At 38.4% G+C, this 16973-nt stretch overlaps 1 protein-coding gene across 3 annotated transcripts in view; it reads left to right on the top strand.

The window, feature by feature from the left end:
- RASSF8 (Ras association domain family member 8) overlaps positions 1 to 16973 on the top strand; it is a 97197-nt gene that overhangs the window by 33164 nt on the left and 47060 nt on the right. The window contains exon 3 of one of the 3 annotated variants that reach the window (XM_053921710.2): positions 7843 to 8076. The exons of the other annotated variants lie outside the window; for them this stretch is intronic. The gene's annotated coding sequence lies outside the window, so the exon portion shown is untranslated. The remainder of the gene's footprint in view (positions 1 to 7842; positions 8077 to 16973) is intronic. 3 annotated transcript variants of the gene reach the window in all.

The following is a 16973-nucleotide window of genomic DNA, read 5'->3' as shown; positions in this document are numbered from 1 at the left end:
TAGTTTTGTTCTGTTCTTCCATTTGGGCCATGTTTCTTTGTCTCTCATTTTGGAAGCCTCCCTCTGTTTGTTTCTATTAAATAGAGGTGCTGTATCTCCCAGGCTTGGTATAGTGGCCTAATGTAGTAGGTGTCCTGTACATTTCAGTGGAACAGCCTTCCCTATTGCCCAAGCTGGGCACTCGAGGTACACCTGCCATGTGGGCTGTATACATCCTACTGCTGTAGTTGAGTCTTGATTGTTGTTGGCACACATGAGGTCAGCCACTGCCTGTGTTCTGTCTGGGGTGACACAGCATAAGCTACAAAGCGATCTGCACGTGGCTGCTATTTGTGCTGGGCTTGGATGTGCCCAGGAGATGCCACTGTGTGACCAAGGCTGGCTGCTGTAGTGCTCGGCCTGGGGCGACTTAGTGAGAGATATGGGGCTTGCCGAAGCCAGATGCTGCTTGTTTGAGAGAACTTAGGAAAATCTGAAGCAGGGGCCAAGACAAGTCATTACTATGGAAAAGCCACTGGAAGCCCTGGCTGGTGTAGCTCAGTGGATTGACCATGGGCTGCGAATGTGAATGTTGGTGTGCCAACACCAACAGTGGATTGAGTGCCAACCTGTGAACCAAAGGGTCACCAATTCGATTCCCAGTTTAGAGCACATGCCTGGGTTGCAGGCCAGGTCCCCAGCAGGAGGGCATTCAAGAGACAACCACACAATGATGTTTCTCCCCCCCTGTTTCTCCTTCCCTTTCCCTCTCTAAAAATAAATAAATAAAATCTTAAAAAAAAATGACAGAAAACTTCCCTATCTTGGTGAAGTAAATAGACATACAAGTCCAGGAAGCACAGAGAATCCCAAAAAAGATGAACCCAAAGAGGCCCATACTAAGACACATCATAATTAAAATGCCAAAGGTTAAAAAGATAGAGAATCTTAAAAGCAGCAGGAAAAAAACCCCACAAAGGAGCTCATATAAGACTGTTAGCTGCTTTCTAAAAAGAAACTTTGTGGGCTAGAAAGGATTGCCAAGAAGTACTCAAAGTAATGATAAGCAAGGACCTGCAACCCTGATTACTCTACCCAGCAAAGCTATTATTTGGAGTTGAAGGGCAGATAAAGAGCTTCTCAGACAAGAAAGAACTAAAGGAATTCATTACCTCCAAACCAGTATTGTATGACATGTTAAAGGGTCTTCTTTAAGAAGATCAAAACTATGAACAATAAAATGGCAATAAATACATAACTATCAACAATTGAATCTAGAAGACAAAATAAACAAGCAGAACAGAAACAGAATCAGATACAAAGAATGTTTTGATGGTTGCCAGATGGGATCGGGTAGGGGAAATGGATGAGAAGATGAGAGGATTAAGAAGTATAAATTGGTAGTTACAGAATGAATAGTCTTGGGGATATAAAGTACAGCATAGGGAATAGAGTAGCCCAAGAACACATATGGATGGCCCGTGGACACGGACAGTGGCATGGGGAGAGCCTGAGGGAATGGGCGGGGCTGGGTGGGGAGGGCGTCAAAGGGGGAAAAATTGGGACAACTGTGATAACATAAGCAATACAATATAATTTAAAAATATTCTCTTTATATATAGTCGTATGTAAAAATAGAGTTAATACCCATATATAAGGAATTATTTCAAGTCAGTAAGAAAATACTCAATGCCCAGTTAAAAATTAGTTTGTAGTACTTAGTTTTACAAAGAATATAAGCAGATGTAGATCTAAAGATTTGTTCAATCTTAATACTTAACAAAGAAATAATCCATCTGGTATATTATATTGTTAAAGATTCAGAAGCATATACATAACACACATATGTGACCTACACATAAAATACAATATAAGCAGACCTTTGTAATTCCTAACACTGGCGGTGGGAGAAGAATGCTCATGACATGCAACCAGAAGGTAAACCGCTCCGCAGCCAGTGACAGCATCTGCCTACCTGCCTGCTTACCCACCCACTCATCTAGTTTGTTTACTGAAATGGAAAAATGATAGTAACCCAGAAAGTGAGAATATACGGACATAATACAAATTGTAATGTCCTTATATTGTCATGTATTTTTTGAAGTATATTTACATAGAAAATAATTGAGAAGGCAGTACACAAGTGCTGATGGTGATTATCTCCAAGAACTACAGGGGAATAATATTTTTGTTAACTTTAAATTGTTGTTATAGATTTTCTTAAAGAAACATTTATATTCAGAAAGTTGAAAATGGATTGTGTTTTTGAAAACCAAGTATCTAAGATTTCATTATATGCCTTCATGAAAAAGTGTACTTATTGTAGAGATATATGTATGGAGATGGACTGTGCACAGCCATGAATAACAAGGGGATCATCAAAGTCACTGGGCAGGACTGGACACTCCGCATTCCCGGCTGCCATTCACATTAGACTGTGGTGTGTACTTGTGCATCTGGTATCGTGCTTCCTGGAAGTGTGGGGCCCAGCATCCCTGGGAATGGTAAAGAACGATGTGTCCCTATTTTTAATATATCTTGAAATTGGACACCTGCTTTCCTGTGCCTGTCTCTTTAAATTACCCCATGCTATTGGGTAAGTTTTATGGATAAGTGTTTCTGCTGTGTTACATACATACTTCTCACACTTCTCTGATGTATTCTTTATGGTCCACTGGACTAGACATTGTAGGTGGTAGTCATAACTAATTTCACATGTGGTTCCTCAGTTTACATGGAGGGCTGATCTCTGTTGATGGCATTAAGCACTTTTTGGACATTGAGAGGCATGAATTCTGCTGCTGCACCACACTCGCTTTTCTCTGTATACTGTCCTGTGGGATGCTTTTTTTCTCTTGTGCTTTCCTGTGTTTGGGATGAATCATAGTCTAAATAGGAGAAAAAAATTTTGTAAATGTTTCAAGTATGAATTTTTATATGCATTTAATAGACTGTGTGTGAATCAAGGGCATTTGTTTTGGATACCAGCTGCAGAGCTGTTTTACTTCCTTAGGAAGAAAATCTAGCTGAACCTTGAAACTTAATAGAATAGTTGGTAATATACATGCCAAATATATTTTTCTTATAATTTAAAAATAACTGCTAAAACTACAAAAACTGGAGGAGGTAATAGACCTCAAGGTTTGAATCATTTGCAGAAGGATCAAAGCTTTTTCACCATCACTTTCCATAGTACTCTTCATTAGCAAATGTGTATTCAGACCTGGTACTGCCCAGAGGGTCTACTGGGAGTTAGCAGGTAGTACTGTATTTTGCCATGTATAATGTGCACTTTTTTGCCCAGATTTTTGAGGGAAAATAAGGATGTGCATCATACATGGGTAGTACTAATTCGATATCTATATAAATGTTTTAAATTATTTTATTTACACTTACGCATTAGAAGTATATAACTCTAGAAAGCAAAAATGATAACCGTATGCAAAATGTTACCCTGGAATACAATAATCAGTTTTGTTTCTAAGAATAAATAAGTAAATTAATTAATTAATTTAAAAAACACCCCAATGTTCATAGCAGAATTATTTACAATAGCCAAGTGCCGGAAACAGCCTAAGTGCCCATCAGTAAATGAGTGGATCAAAAACTTTGGTACCTTTACACAATGGAATACTAGGCACCAGAAAGAAAGAAGGAGCTTCTGCCCTTTGGACAGCATGGGTGGATCTGGAGAGCATTATGCTGAGTGAAATAAGCCGGGCAGTAAAAGACAAATACTGTATGACTTATAATTGGAATCTAATCAACAAAACAAAAGAGCAAAATAGAACCAGAGACATGGAATAAAGAACAAACTGACAGTGACCAGAGGGGAGGGGGGTAGAGGGATAATGGGGAAAAGAGGCGAAGGGTCAAGTCAAGGAACAGTATAAAGGACCCATGGACAAGGACTGGGTGGGGGAGGATTGAATGTGGGAGAGGGTGGTGGGCAGGGCACGGGAGAGTAATGGGGGGAAAATGAGGACAACTGTAATTGAACCATAAAAATTTTTTTTTTAATTTAAATGGGAGATTTTTTTCCTGAAAGTTTAGGCCAAAAACATGGGTGCGCATTATACACAGAAGCACATTACCCATGGCAAAATATGGTAAATTAATATAGTCATGACGTAAATTATGCAATAGTGGAATGAAGAGGATGCTAGGGAGCACATGGGCAAGTACTTTTTAACTGTGCAGAGAGGTTAAGGAAAGCTGCTTATGGGTATCACTTGAGCCGAGTATTTAAAGACGAGTGGGTTTTCAGGAAGTGGAGAGAGGTCTTCTAGAACAGCCTGGCAAACAGTATGTGCAAAGCCTAGAAAGGCACATAGGAGCATGTTTGGGGATGAACAAGTACAGCTGGGTGTGAATATGAGTGTGGATGGGACGATGACTAAATTAAAGACAAGATTCTTATTCTGGTGTGATAGAAACAACCTGTTCTTTTAGGGGCTCTGGGATTTATGGTAATTAATTGAAAGGATCAAAGTGATTTAGAAGTAGACAAAGTTGTAGTTGGAAGGTGAGTCAAAGTATTAATGATTTGGAGTAACCTAAATTTCAGGTAACTCTGTTAGGAGGTGATCACTTATTTTGTTAGTCCTAAGGATTGAGTTTCTTGTTCTGTTCAGTGCAGATTTGAGAAAGGTCTGCTGAGGTCATCAGAGGAATTAGCCCTCATTGTACCTCAGAAACCAAAAGACTACAGAACATCCACAGAACCCAGAGAATTCTCAGGGCTCTGTGTCCAGGATAATATTGTCACAGGGTCTTACGATTGTCCCCTCAGAGGGAGCTGTAGTACTAGTAGTAAAAATATAACAGAGAATCATGGACCGTCTTTTTTTTTTTTTTTTTTTTTTTTTTTTTTTTTTTTTAGAGACTTTATTTATATTTAGAGAGAGGGGAAGGGAGGAGAAAGAGAGAGAGAGAAACATCGATTGCAACCCAGGCACGTGAACTGACTGGGAATCGAACTGGTGACCTTTTGATTTGCAGGACAACGTCCAAGCAACTGAGCACACCAGTCAGGGCAGAATCATGGACAGTCTTGCTCATAATATTTGAGTTGACATATTCACACATGAAGAGCCTTTAGGACCAAATGTGTGGAGAGGATACACATGTGAATGTGTACAAGATGAGTGGTCATCTGAAGGAATCATGGGGGGAGATGTACAAAGACGGTTCTGAAGAACTTCCATCAAGTGGAAGTGGTCAGGGGGCAGGCAGCAGACACACTTAGGATGGCGGTGGTTAGAGATATGGTCAGTGATCCTCTTGTAGTGAGGAAGTTGATAATTATGAGACTAAGAAAGAGCCTATTGAATTTAGAAGTGGGGGAGGGTTTTTTGTTGTTTTTTTTTTTAAAGTGGCTCACAGTGAAAATTGGAATGGCAAGAATTCCATGCCTAATTATGGATGAAATAATCTCCTAGTTTTGAGACCTCGTTATTTCCCTCAAAAGTTATGTCTTTATATATTCCAGCCACGTATGAATGACTCTGGTGGCAGTATGACAGTTTTTATTGCAGTTTCTTTGGGATGAGGCCTGGTGAGGTTTGGTTTATGTCAGCTCCATTTCTAATTGCTGATTCTGCGATGTGTCCATGGAAAGACGTCCCCATTGAAAATGGTAGACTTTTTTTTTTTTTTTTACTTTAGTTAGTGTTACATAATCAAGAGGCCCCTTGAGAATTTCCTTAGAACCTGTTTTCCAAAAAGATTAGGCAAATGTTTCCCAGAAGAGCTTTCCTCTTTCTGATGACCAGTATAATTTTTGATGTTCTAGTTACTCTTCCAGGCCCTTGCTTCCTCTCATTTTCAACCCCACAACTACCTGAGTCAAGTAAATGTGATGACATGATTAATTACTAAGTGGATACTGACCCATGACCTTCAGTGATAAGCTAGTGTCTTTGAAGCTTTTGAAATAGTTAAGTATAATGTATATCCTGCTTAATTATTCATTTTATTAGCTGGCAGAGTGTATTAGTTCAAGGTTTGAGCTCTACTTGGAGACTGCTTTGATTCATTTCTAGGCTTTTCCCTAATGAGGTGTGTGATCATGGGCATGTTTTGGAACTTCCTTTCACCGTGTTTGTTTGGTTTTTTCCTAAGAGTAGGGATAATAATTGTACCTACGTCTTCAGATTATTATGACAATTAAATAAAATGAGACATTCAAAGCACCTAAAACAATTCCTGGCATATGGTGCTTAGTAAGTATTACAAATGACTTTTTAAAAAGCTGTCAAGCATTTAATATTTTAAAAGTGAGAAAAGCAAATCTCATCTCCTTACCCAAATATCTCTATAACTGGCAAGGAGTATTTGAATGTTGATTGTGCTAATTGTACTTATTTAGTCTTTTTTCAGTGGTTGTAAATGGCTTCATATATTTCTAAAGATAAAAGAGTAGAAGTAATCTTCCCATCTGGCCTCATACCAGTATATCACTGTTGTTGTTGTTTTTTTTAAGATTTTATTTATTTTTTAGACAGAGGGGAAGGGAGGGAAAAAGAGAGGGAGAGAAAAAAATCAATGTGTGGTTGCCTCTCCCATGCCCCCTACTGGGGGACCTGGCCCACAACCCAGGCATGTACCTTGACTGGGAATTGAACCAGCAATCCTTTAACTTTCAGGCCCGCACTCAAATCCACTGAGCCACACCGGCCAGGACACTATATCATTCTCGACACCTAAACGTTAACTGTGCTCACATATTATTTATGTTATTACTAATTATGTAAGGAGATTGAATTCTTAAAAATTTGTGGGGGCTGTGGTTAGTATCCACATTTGTTTGTTCTTGGGCGTTCTGCATCCATTATGTTTTCTTCCATAGGAGCTTTGAGAGCTGCGGAGTGTCATCTTTGTGCTCTGTCCCTCCACCCAAGTCTACAGGATCAAAATAAAGGAAAATGTGTCTGCTAGAGTTAAAATTAAATAAGTAAAGGCGATTTCCCTGTAGTCAGCAGCATGTTATCCACACAGTTCTTAGTTGGCACGGGCTCGTCCTCAGGGAGCTCAGCAGTGTTTTACCCAGTAAAAAGGGCAGAGGTCTCCTGTGCGCTGTGCCCACAGGACTTCCCTCCCAGCTTCTCTCTTGTTGCCAGTAATTCAAGAGTTATTTTATAAACGCATGGCAAAATGTGGTTCTCTGGTGTGACAGTGCTATATTGCTTATAAAACTCTTTTAAATAGGTGAGTCTAGGTGGATACTCACAAGCCAACTAATGAGAAAAATATTCTTATGAATATTCTACAGATGAAGAAACGACCCTGGATGAGTTTAAGGGAGTTCAGGGACACACAGTTAAAATTAGCAGTGAACCCGTGTCTGCTGACTCTTAAAACCCTGTGTCCTTCCCCTGTTACTGCTTTCCAGGCAGAGAGATCACTTAGCTCATTAAAATCATGTAATAGGACCGGGACAGGTAGCCAGGCCTGCTCACATTAGAAAGGATAATCACAGAGTTAGAACTTCAAATAGAATCATAAGATTTGACACTGTTTTTAAGTGTTGAAAGCTTTACTTTTTATAATAAAAGGAATTAGTTTCCTTTTAGCTATATTGTTTATTCTTCTTGGTTATACGAGGTCTGTCTGTAAAAAGTCCAACCATTGTTAATATAATACGAATGGTTTGCACAACATCAAGGTAACCTGGGAGCCAAGGAGAGTGGGCTGGCATGTGCATGTGTGAACAGTGATGACTTCACTGTACTAGTCAGTGGGTGTGGTAGGCACTGTTGAGTGAGCATGTGTACTGTGTGGCCGTCATATTCAAAAAGACTGAGCGAATAGAGTGACAAGTATATGTCAGATTTTGTGTTAAGCTTGAACATTCCTCCACAGAAATAATTCAGATCATTCAGAAGGCCGCAGTTATGGACAGCTGATGGTTGGCAGCTTCATCACAACAATGTGCCCGCTCATGCATCACATCTCATGCAGAGGTTTTTGGCCAAACATCAAATCACTCAAGTGACTCAGCCCCCTACAGCCCAGATTTGGTGCCCTGGGACTTCTGGCTTTTCCCAAAAATCACCTTTGAAAGGGAAGAGATTTCAGACCATGGATGAGATTCAGGTAAACACGATGGGGTGGCTGATGGCAATTGAGAGAACTGTGTGAGGTCCCAAGGTGCCTAGTTTGAAGGGAACTGAGGTGTCATTGTCCTGTGTATAATATGTCTTGTATCTTGTATCTCCTTCAATAAATGTCTCTATTTTTCATAGTACATGGCTAGATACTTTCTGCACAGACTTCGTATATAAGCATTTTCTAACTAACTTTAAATTTTTAAAGGTTTTTTCCCCCTTATATGCATACTTTGTGATTAAAGTAGATTTCATGTCAATAGAAGTCTTTTTTCTTTCAGTATGGCTAATATTGAGTAGGCCTAGATTAAGACCATTTCTGAAATTTCTTGAGGATTGTAATCACCAGTTTTTATCCTATACTTGCTAGGTAGGTGAGTGGTCCCAGGAAGAATAAAATGGTCCTATATTTGAAACCAGTATTTTTCTAGACCTCATTCTAAGCAAATGACACATTATTGCACGCACAAACCTCAGGCCTGTAGCACTGGTTTGAGGAATACGAGAGGGTGGATTTTTGTTGCTTCATGGATCATGTTGGTGCGCCCTGCCTGGGTGGCCCGTACCTCTGCCCTGCAGATGCAGCCACAGCTGGCTGGTGCCATTCATCCAGTGACTTGCTGAGTGAGAGTCATTCGCGACAGCAGCAAACGCTGACAGGGACCTGCCTGTCTGAAGGTCGTATTCAGTGATCAGTCACAAAGGAGTCCTGAAAGACTCAAACTCCTGTGGTAATACTAGTAATAGCTATGTTTTATTAAGTAAGAAATGCACGTCATGTTGTATTTAAGTCTTCATGTCTGTTGTTATTTAGCTCTGACAAATTTAAGGATTGTTATTTCCATTTTAGAGCCAAGGAAACTGGTAATTTATCTCAAGCCATACAGCCAGGATTTGAATCCAGGGCTGCCTACCAAAGAACTTCCATATTAGGGATGGTAAAATGTATCAGTGAGTGGCACTTGTGCCTATGGCAGACATGATTAATTGGTCATGGTATTTGTTCATGCTGATAATAGTGATTATCCTTTTCAACATTGCATTCTTTGCATCTGTGGTCAATCACGTAGTAGGCAAGATAAAACATATGCACTGAACTTGACTTTAAATGTGCCTGTAGTAACTTTCTCCTAAATTCCAGTTTGCCTGTTTGCTTTTGGGAAATAATAAATAAGGTAAATAATTGCATGTTCTGTAGCAAGAATAAGCATGCAGTATTTTTCTATAGAAGTTTTGGTTGGTTTGGACATTTGAGTTTAATAGAGGTTAAATTCCATTTATTTAAAATTTATGTGCTACTTAAGCACATAAAAGTCATCTTCATGTCAATAAAATTAAGGCAAGTTGAATACTGATTTATAATATTTGAAAATTTTCTCAAATGGATATTTGAAATAAAAAATTTTGACAGTGCTCATAGAGTTTGTTATAATGAATTAGGTTATTTTGTACAGAGAGCAGAAACTGGCTTTGAAGTCTTCATTAAATTTTTATCATACATCAAAATACTAATCCTTTAAAAATTAAATTTAAATCTCTGAGTTATGGCTGTCATTGTAGAAATAAAAACATGGAAGGATTAGATTGATTGGTTGGTTGATTTCAAGTTGTTTTCCTTTCAGACCTTTCTGCTACTTCAACTGAAAATAGCATGTGTTTTTTTTTTAATCCTCACTCAAGGACATGCTGCTTATTGATTTTTTTTTTTTAGAGAGAGGGGAAGGAAGGGGGAGAGAGGGAGAGGAACATCGATGTGAGAGAGAAACATCAGCTGGTTGCCTCTTGTACATACCCTGGCCAAGACCAAACCCACATCCTAGGCATGTGGGCTGACTGAAAATTGAACCCACTCCCTGAGCCATGCCAGCCAGGGCTGAAGATAGTGTTTTATAAAAATTTCACCTATGGTCAGATAGATGTTCCAGTGTTCTGTTGACCCCTTGATTTAAAGGGCTCTACCCAGTGCAGGATTACTGAAGAACATCTCGGCACAGGATTCAGAGTTGAGTGTTTGAGCCAAAGAGCAGTAATATCCACAACAATAAATTGTCATGACTGCCTGTTGCTTTGTGTTGAAATTTCTAAAAACTACACTCTTGCTTTTTTTCCTCTGAAATATGAGACACAAAACTGAGAAATAGAAAAATAATTTCTATCAAAACATGTTTCCATAGATTGGTCACCAGCCAGCAAAGAGTTTGAGGTGAGAATTAATCCAAAATAACATGCAAAGCCATGGAAAAGTACTTATGTTTTGTGTGTATCTTTGAAGTTAAGTAAAATTATACTTTAAGTTACTTATCTGGGTTTGAAAATAAATGAAAATTTTCCTTACTTTTTTTTGTACTGATGTAGTTAGGGGAAATTATATAATACCTAAGTTAGATGACCTACCTATTATGTTGAAAGAAATGCTGATTCGAATGTGCTTTTTTTGAAAAATAAATGAAATTAAGAGAAATAACTCGGTAGTGGTGTTTCTACAGTCACTCTGCTTGTTCTCAGTAATGTTTCTGTTTTTTCTGTATCTATAAGGTCCTAGCCATTTATACTTTGAAAGTAGGAGACAATACTTCTCTATAACACTTTGACCACAGACCCCACTAACTCTAACTAATGATTACTTTGAAGTGCTGGTGGCCAGTTGGGGTTTATAATTTGTTACCAAATTACTATCATCTTTTTTTTCATCCTGTATTTTGCCTGTCAAGCAGTCATAGTCTCCAAAATTGGAGCATCAGAACCTTCAACTAAAGAGTTTAACTGAAGTCGGGAAGGTCCTATTTTCCCTTGAAACACATGGGAAATTTATTCATTTTCATTTGTTTTAAAACTTTTAAAAGCCTGGAAGTGATTAGGACTGTTTGGGGGTTGATTTACTGATTGGTATTTTTGTTTTGTTTTATTTTTGGATTGTCTAATGAATCTCTGTGGCTCTAAAGTCTAACTGGTGCTTTTCTTTGCTTCATGTATAGTGGTCCTTTAGATTCAGAATTAGCTTCTCCCTGCCCTCGATTTTAAAGATCTCCCTATAATCTTGGACTGTAGTCCACAGGTCCAGGATTTGTCTTGTACTGTTACCTTAATTAATCGCATTTGATATCCATGCTGTCTGTCTGCTCCAGAAGTCACAATCTGGGACATGAGGGATTGGCACGCGTTGGGCGGGGGAGAAGGAGGGTTTGTCTTACATATTAAGGTTTTATTAAAGTACAGTTGCCATATAACATTATATTAGTTTCAGGTGTACAACATAATGATTCTATATTAGTTTTTATTGAGAAACAATCACCACAATTAAGTCCAGTTAACACCTGCCCCTTACATAGTTACAAAAAAAGTTTTTCTTCCTACTTTCAAATATGCAATACAGTATTATTTAATGTCACCATGTTGTATATTATATCCCTATGACTTAACTATTTTATAATTGGAAGTTTGTACCTTTTGACCCCCTTAATTCATTTGGCCCACCCCCTACCTCTGGCCACCACATTTTCTTCATTTATACATCCATGAATGGACACTCATGTTGTTTCCATGTCTTGGCTATTGTAAATAATGAAGCAATGAACGTGGGGGTGTATATATCTTTTTGAATTGCTATTTCCACTTTTTTTGGATAAATGGAATAGCTGGATCATACAATATTTAATATTTGGGGGGAACCTCCAACCTGTTTTCCATAGTGGCTGTACCAACTTACATTCCTGTCCACAGTGCACAAGGGTTCCCTTTTCTCCATATTCTCACCAACGCTTGTGGAGGGTTTTGTTTGTTTTTTGCCTTCTGATAATAGCCATTCCAACGGGTGTTACCTTGCTGTGATTTTGATTTACATTTCCCTGATGATTAGTGATGTCAAGCATCTTTAAAGGTACCTCTGGGCCTCTGTACGTCCTCTTTGGGAAAATGTCTATTCAGATTCTCTGCCCATTTTTTAATTGGATTGTTTGTTTTTTTGCTATGGAGTTGTATGAGTATTTGGATATTAACCCCTTATCAGATATATGATTCTCAAATACTCTCTCCCATTCAGTAGGTTGCCTTTTTGTTGTTGTTGATGGTTTCATTTGCTGTGAAGAAGCTTTTTATCATGTAGTCCCAATTGTTTACTTTTGCTTTTGTTATATTTACATTTGGAGCCAGTTCCAAAAAATCATCACTGTGTCTGATGCCAAAGAGCTTATCGCCTGTGTTTTCTTCTAGTTTTATGGTTTCAGGTCTTACATTCAAGTCTTTAATCCATTTCAAGTTAATTTTTGTATATGATATAGTCTAGGTCCATTCTTCTGCATGTGGCTATCCAATTTTCCCAGCACCATTTGTTGAGCAGACTGTCCTCTCCCCATTGTATATTTTGCACTCCTGTATCTTAATTAATTGACTGTATATGCATGGCCTTACTTGTGGGCTCTCTGTTCTGTTTCAATGGTCTGCCTGTTTTTATTGATTACTATAGCTTTGTAATATAGTTTGAAATCAGGAATTGTGATGCCTCTAGCCTTGTTCTTTCTTGATATTGCTTTGGCTGCTTAGGGCCTTTGTGGTTCCATACAAATTTGGGGATTATTTGTTCTATTTTTGTGAAAATTGTCAGTAGGTTTTCCATAGGGAATCTGCAGATAGAGGTAATATGAACATTTTAACAATATTAATATTTTAACTTATGACCACAATATCTTTTAATTTATTACTGCCTTCCTCAATTTTTCTTAGTGTCTTATTGTCTTATCGTTTTCAATGTATAGGTCTTTCAGCTCTGGCTAAATTTATTCCTAGGTATATAATTCTTTTTGATACAGTCATAAATGGGGGTTACTTAATTTATCTTTCTGATAGTTTATTTTAGGAGGAACTTTTTATTGATATTATCTACATAAAATGATCTAAGAGAAAGAGCTTTATAAATAGCAAAGTTCTGTGCAGGTTTTATATTGAATGAGAGCATTGTTTTAGGTAATTAAAAAGATAATATATAACGTCAACACCTTCTTTAGAGTTTTAGTTGCTTATAAAGTTATTTGCAGGCAGCTGTTCATGTCAGCCTATAAACTAGGTATGAAAATATTCTCTTCCCCTTGTCCTTGCTTAATGCTGTTTGATTAGTATTTTCCTGTTATATAGATGTTCATTTATATTTTTTACTCACACTAACAAGACAGGATAGATAATGAAAATATTATCTGAAGCTCATTTGTTAGTTGAGATCTTTCCTTTTACTTTTCTAGTGGTTTGTAAAATTTACTTGATTTTTTTTTAAATTTCTCTGCTATGCACAAAGTAGAAAAGTATGTTTTCATGAAAGTACTGGCTTCACAGTTTTAGTATTTCAACTGGATTTTTTTTCCTATAGGTGAATTAGTAACTGAGAAAACATTCTTACTTATTTTTCTTTGGTTCATATAGGAGCTAAAATCCATATGTGATTAGGCAAATAAAATATTTTTAACAAAAAAGCTTTTTTCTGATTGCTTTTGTCTCTTTAATACATCAGTGTTATTAATTGTTAATAGAGATATTTATCCTAAGGTACATGAAGAACAATTGGAAAATAATGCTTTCTGTTGCTAGACAAATTGAGGTCCTGTCAGGAGAGAGGAACTTGCATGGGCATTTGAACAGGGAAAGTTTATAGAAAGGACTGTCAATCAGGGGATTGTAAGAGATTGGTACGAATTAAGAGAATTCTCTAGGATACACAAATAGCAGAGATAATATTATCTGCATAGCTCTACCCTAACTAAGGCTGAGAGAGAATACTCAAAGAAAAGGCCTCTTGGAACTGAGATTCAGACCTTGTTGCCGAGAACCTGGCTGTGGTTCGTTGGGCTGCAGAGAAGTCACTGTGGTTCCTCCTTGCTGGAACTTGTCAGAAACCCACCCCCTGGAACTTGCTGAGGAGGTACCTCACCAGACGCACTGTACTATAAAACCACCCAAAGCTGGTGCAGGGGAAGCCGCCAGCCTTTGCACTTGCAGGAGCGAGGCCCTGGCGAGGCTGCATTTGCTGCTGGACCTGCAGGCTGGGGAAGCCACCCGCGCCCTGCCCGGGAGCTGCTGCTGAGGAGGCACACTGGGGAGCAAACCCTTTCTCCCGGCCCTCTCCACTGTGTCACTCCAGTGCTCTCTTGACATGGTGCAGTTGTCAAAGAAAAAATATTTAAGGACCCAGATCCATTTTCTTAGAGAAGGCCAAAAGGATTAATTTGGAGCTGAGAAGCAATAATAACCAACAGAACCTGTGAGATCATTTATGATAAAAAAACATTTTTCCTTTTCCATGTACTGTGATAGTCCGTGAGATAGCTTGATTTCATTTCTACTAAAATGTCTGTAAGAGGCCTGTGAATTGTTAGGCATAATTGGCTTATTTAACTTGCAGTGTAATGTTAGAGCATATCTACAGAGCATATCTACACCCTTGAGAATACTTAAGAATGTGTCACTATAGAAGCTAATTTTTGTTGGTTATTTTTAAAGCAGTGTTTTATTGCATCACTGCTTCTTACCTGTATCCATTGGAATATAAACATCTACATAAATGTTTCACAGGCAATTGGCCTGTTACACCTGTGAAGACTTCATTCTTGCTTAAAGTATTTTTGAAAATGGCTCTAAAAACTTGTTTCTAAATTCTTGACATTATTTAACTAGACTGAAATTTTACAGCATTTTGCTTTGATATGTCTTATTGACAAACAAAATTCATGCGCTACAAAAACTAAACTAAAAACAAAAACTTTATAAAACCAAGAATGTATCTCATCAGTAGTAGCCAACCAGAAAACCCAATTTTAATTTCTTAGAGCACAGGTGGCAAACACAAGGCCCTGGGGCGGAATCCGGCCCTCCACCTGGTTTATCTGGCCCGGCACCTTGTTTCTACCCAGCGGCAGCGCCAAGAACTCACTCAACTGTTAAGGAGTAGTTGCATTTATACAGTCCTAAAATTACATTCCGTCCGTCGAAGTTAACTGTGAGGCTGATGTGGCCCCCGGTGAAAATGAGTTTGACACCCCTGTCTCCCTTGTCTTAGAGAATCATAGAGATGTATGGAAACTGAACACTTAAAATTACTCAGATTTGAAATCACTGAGCAGAAATTACAGAGGTGGGGGCGAACCAGCAGAGAGTATCTGTAGGTGGACCAGCGTTGCTCCAGTTCTACCCACTCCCGAGGAGAGTGGGCACCGAATGGACTCTGGGCCAAACCAAGGATATTGGTCTACCTACTGGAAGAGCCTTTGACTGCATTTGGCAAATTAGATCTGGTCCCAGACCTGATGTCTGATATTGGCCCCTTTGTAGTCAGTTAAGTTATTTAGAATAACTGTCTCATGAATGGATTAAGTAAATATATCCAAAATTGCTCGATAAGGCTTCTTTTCTCTCAAGAACTGGACTAAATTCTAGTGAATCTGAGCTTCTCTTGCATCATGGCAGAGTGAGGCTGTTGTCTGCTAGCTGGTTTGGCTTGGCAGTAGTGGTGACAAGGTGTGCTCGAATCACGGGGACGGGCTGCACAAAGGTGACTGGAGAGCTGGTCGGCCCAGCTGTTCTGTGTGGCCGTCGCTGTGCCTCCGAGAGCATCTCCAGGGTGAGCCACAGACGTGCTTGACCAAATTGGCTACAGTTCACGGTGCAGCAGCGTCGGCACTAGCCTTTTTACTCGACATGAGCAGCGTATGTTCTTTAAAAATAATCTTAGTAATAACAAAAATGTGTCGCATGAGGTAAGTTTGCTTTTTAAAGATAAGGAAATATCTCAAGTTCAGTGAATAATATTATGAGTGAGTTTAGGAATGCTAAACTCATACTTTTTAAAGAAAGCATGACCATTAAAAGTAAGATACTTTGGTGTATAATAAATTGATACAGAAGAGATTTCTAAAAGAATTCCAAATATAGTTTGAGAAGTGAAAAAATATGAATAATTATATATTTCTTCTCCAGTTGCCTACACTAATGGGTACAGCACCCACCTACATGTGAAGTGTGAAATTATATATTAAAGAAAAATGTAGTCTCATTACCTTATGCTCTTAACTCTCAGGAATGGCTTTGGTACAGCCAAATCCAAACATTTGCCTCCCAGAGCAGACTAAATAATATAAGTGTTTTTCATGCACAGGCTTATGTAGAAGAGTGTGTGTGTGTGTGTGTGTGTGTGTGTGTGTTACTGAATTAGTGTAAAACATGTCTTGAATTTAAAAGTTTCCTGATTGTAGAAAAAGATTTATAATCTTTCAGAAGGGCACTGAGTTATTGTTCTTTTAAAGGAATGTTTGGACTAAGTAAACATGTACTACTTAGATTAAAATACTACATTTTTAACTGATTTTTTAAAATAATTCTCTTATGAAAGGTAATTTAATTTTCTGGATATCCAGTTTGATAATGATTTTTAAATTGTGTCTCTGGAGGTACCTCAGGGCTGTAGTTTAATATTTGCAGATTTGTGTCATTTGTCTAAGATGTAACAGGAAAAAAATGAACATAAGGATCTCATTTGGTGTATATCACAAGTATATTCATGTCATTTATATGGCAAAAGAGTAAATATTACCTTATATGGCAAAAGAAGTAAGGATCTTAAATTATTTTCCTGGATTATCTGGATGGCCCTTAATGCACTCATATCTATCCCTACAAGAGGGAGACAGAGGGAGTTTTTGAGACAGAAGAGGATGAGGTCATGGAACTAGTGAGGCAGACGTTGGAATGATGTGGTCACAAGCCAGGGGATTCCTGGAGCTACCAGAAGCTTGAAGAGGCAAGGAGCGAATTCTCCCCCAGAACCTTTGCAAGGAGCAATGCCCTGATGATGCTTTGGCTTTGGCCTCCCATATCAACAGAATTTGAGAGAGAACAGATTCATGTTGC

This window comes from Desmodus rotundus, chromosome 3 (genome assembly GCF_022682495.2).
Source record: "Desmodus rotundus isolate HL8 chromosome 3, HLdesRot8A.1, whole genome shotgun sequence".
Classification (NCBI taxonomy): Eukaryota; Metazoa; Chordata; class Mammalia; order Chiroptera; family Phyllostomidae; genus Desmodus; species Desmodus rotundus.
This window is presented reverse-complemented; position numbering and strand designations above follow the sequence as displayed.